At 40.7% G+C, this 3,763-nt stretch overlaps 1 non-coding gene across 1 annotated transcript; it reads right to left on the bottom strand.

Annotated features, from left to right (window-relative positions):
* Positions 1 to 310: 310 nt before the first annotated feature.
* Positions 311 to 415, bottom strand: LOC132654391 (U6 spliceosomal RNA). Its single transcript, XR_009592047.1, has one exon. It is a non-coding gene; the product is annotated as a U6 spliceosomal RNA (small nuclear RNA).
* Positions 416 to 3,763: the final 3,348 nt, after the last annotated feature.

Below are 3,763 nucleotides of genomic sequence, written 5' to 3'. Positions count from 1 at the left end.
GGACTTTTTCGATTTTACTTTTTCTTTGAGAGAAGTATCAATTTCTGCAAACGTATCTTCAGCACTTGAGATTCCCCCTTTCTATCTCTTGTATTCTGTTGGTGATGTTTACTTTTGTGGTTCCTGATCTTTTCTTTAAGTTCTCCAACTCCAGAGTTTTCTATGTGTTTTCTTTATTGATTCTAATTCTATTTTTATGTTGTGCACCATTTCCTTCATCTGTTTGAATGTGACTTCATGTCTCTGTATGATGGCCTCTAATATTTTGTTCCTTTCTTCTCTATTTGCCACTAATTTTGCCTCTACTTGTAAAAATATGGAATGCTTGACAAATTTATGTGTCGTCCTTGCAAAAGGGCCATGCTAATCTTCTCTGTATCATTCCAATTTTAGTATATGTGCTGTTGAAGTGAACCCTGTATTTTTCTATTTGCCCAACACATTTTTCTTTTTTGTTTTGAAATATTTATTTATTTAATTTTTCTTTACAATTTATTCATTACATATCTCAATTGAAGCCCTCTCCCTCAACTCCCTCAGTCACACCCTCCTTTCCTCTTCCTCCTTATTCCTTTCTTTCAGTCCACTGAAAAAGTTCTTCACTACTGCCATCTGCCCATAGCTTGTTAAGCCTCATCAGGACTGCTTGGAGCCTCTTCCTCTGTGGCCTGGCAAGGCTGCAGCATCAGGGGCGAGTAATCAGAGAGCAGTCAACTGAGATTATGATAGAGGCAACCCCTGATCTCTTCACTCAGAGACCCACATGGAGACTGAATTGCCAATAGGCCACATCTGAGCTGCTGCTCTGGGTCCTCTCCATGCATGGTGCTCCATTGGTGCTTCAGTCTCTGCAGGACCCCTGCACTCAGATCTTTTAGTTTTGTTGGTCTCCTTGTTGGGCTAATGTTTCCTCCATATCCCCCTAATCTCACCCCTCTTTTCCTAATAAGCAGATATTAGCAGTATAATATAGGATATTCATCTATAGACCTAAAGAAGCTAACCATTAAGGAGGATCTTAGGGAGGATGCTTAAATCTCATTCAGAATGGCAAACAGGATAGACACAAGAAGTGGTAGAAGAGAGAAAACAGTATGGGAGTCTACTATAGAGGGCTGTCTGAAAGGATTCATCCAACAAGAGATCAAAACATACACTAAAATTCAGGACCAAATTTTGGGCAGAGCGCAGGAAGTCTTATGGAAATATTGTATCTTCATTATTAAAAACTTAATTGTGATTCTTACAGGTCAGTGTTTCTGAAAACGATTCCTAAAAACTTCAGAAAATTGGAAGAAAAAAATATTTTCTTTTCAAACATATTTATTTTTTAATAATAATTACAGTTTATTCACTTTGTATCCCAGCTGTGGCCCCCTCCCTTTTTCCCTCCCAACCCAACCCTCCTTCCCTCATCTCCTCTCAAACCCTTCTCCAAGTCCACTGATAGGGAGGACCTCCTCCCCTTCCATCTGACCCTAGCCTATCAGGTCTCATCAGGACTGGTTGCGTTGTCTTCCTCTGTGGCCTGACAAGGCTTCTCCCCCACTCAGGGGGAGGTGATCAAAGAGTCAGCCACTGAGTTCATGGAAGAGACAGTCCCTGTTCCCATGATAAAGATGCCAAAACCACACAGTGGAAAAAGACAGCATCTTCAACAAATGGTGCTGGCCTAACTGGATGTCTACAAGTAGAAAATGCAAATAGATCCATTCTTATCACCCGGCACAAAACTAAAATCCAAGTGGATCAAAGACTTCAACATAAAAACAGACACATTAAATCAGAAGAAAAAGTGGGGAAGAGCCTTGAACTCATGAGAACAGGAGACAACTTCCTGCACACAGCACCAACAGCACAGGCTCTAAGATCAACAATCAATAAATGGCACATCATGAAACTGAAAAGCTTCTGTAATTCAAAGGATACTGTTGTCAGAACAAACCAACAGCCTACAGATTGGGAAAGGATCTTGATCAACCCTATAACTGACAGAGGGCTAATATCCAGAATATGTAAAGAACTTAAAAAGTTAAAAGGCAACAAATCAAGTAATCCAATTAAAAAATGGGGTACAGAGCTAAAGAGAGAATTCTCAATTGAGGATTATTGAATTGCAGAGAAACACCTAAAGAAATGCTCAATGACCTTGGTCATCAGGAAAATGCAAATCGAAATGACCCTGAGATTTCAATTTACATCCACCAGAATGGCAAAGGTTAAAAACTCAAGTGACAACACATGCTGGAGAGGATGTGGAGAAAGGGGAACCCTCCTCCATTGCTGGTGGGAATGTAAAATTCTACAACCACTTTGGAGAAAAAATTCTTAATTCAACTAGTTTTAAAGAGGAAACCCATAAATCCTCCTTTTTTCCTGTTGCTTTTCTGTAATGTCATTCAAAGCAGGTAAGTGTGCTGTATAATCAAGAGGACTAGAATACACTCTCCTTTTGAAAACATGTGCTTTCCTCATTTATTCACTCTGAATCCCAAAAGTTTGCATTTACATCTAAACACAATGGTAATAAACACAATGGTGATAGGAACTTTAGCAAAGTCTTGGTTCCTGTGACTGTGTTTTACGTTCTACAATGATATAACTGTCAGGTAGGCTAAATAGGTAACAAAAGCTTTTCCAAGAATATAATTCATGCTGGAGAGGATGTGAAGAAAGGGAACCCTCCTCCATTGATGGTGGGAATGTGGACTTGTACAACCACTTCGGAAATCAATCTGACCCTTTCTCAAATAATTAGGAATAGTGTTTCCTCAAGATCCACTTGAGGAATATACCACTCTTAGGCATATATCCAAAATATGCTCAAGTACAAAAACAAGGACATTTGTTTAACCATGTTTGTAACAGCTTTATTTGTAATCGCAAGAACCTGGATACAGAAATTTTGGTACATTTACACAATGGAATACTACTCAGCAATTAAAAACAAGGAAGTCATGAAATTTGAAGGCAAATGGTGGGAACTAGTAGAGATAATCTTGAGGTATCCTAGAATTAGAAAGACATACATGGTATAAACTCACTTATAAGTGGATACTAGTCCTATAATATAGGATAAACCTACAAAAATCTGTTTATCTAAAGAAGCTAAGCTAGATGGAGGACCCTGGGTAATATGATCAGTCCTCACTCAGAAAGGCAAACAGGACAGACATTGGAAGAAGGAGAAAACAGGAAAACAGGACAGGATCCTACCACAGAGGGCCTCTGAAAGACTCTGCCTAGCAGTGTATCAAAGCAGATGCTGAAACTCATAACCAAACCTTGGGTGGAGTGCAGGGAATCATATGAAAGAAGGGGGAGTTAGTAAGACCTGGAGAGGACAGGAGCTCCTGAAGGACCAAATATATCTGGGCACAGGGGTCTTTTATGAGACTGACACTCCAACCAAGGACCATGCATGGAGACAAGCTAGTACCACTGCACAGATGTAGCCCATGGCAGCTCAGTCTCCAAGTGGGTTTCCCTATTAAGGGGAACACGGACTGTTTCTGGCATGAGCTCATTGGCTGGCTCTTTGACTTTCTCCCTCCCCCGAGGGAAGAACAGCCTTGCTAGACAACAAAGAAGGACATCCAGCTAGTCCTGAAGAGAACTGATAAGCTAGGTCAGATGGAAGGGGAGGAGGACCTCGCTTATCAGCGGACTTAGAGGGGGGCACGGAGGAAATAAGGGCAGGATGGTGGGATTAGGAGGGAATGAGGGAGGCAGCTACAGCTGGGATACAAAGTAAATAAACTGT

Source organism: Meriones unguiculatus, chromosome 5, assembly GCF_030254825.1.
Source record: "Meriones unguiculatus strain TT.TT164.6M chromosome 5, Bangor_MerUng_6.1, whole genome shotgun sequence".
Classification (NCBI taxonomy): domain Eukaryota; kingdom Metazoa; phylum Chordata; class Mammalia; order Rodentia; family Muridae; genus Meriones; species Meriones unguiculatus.
This window is presented reverse-complemented; position numbering and strand designations above follow the sequence as displayed.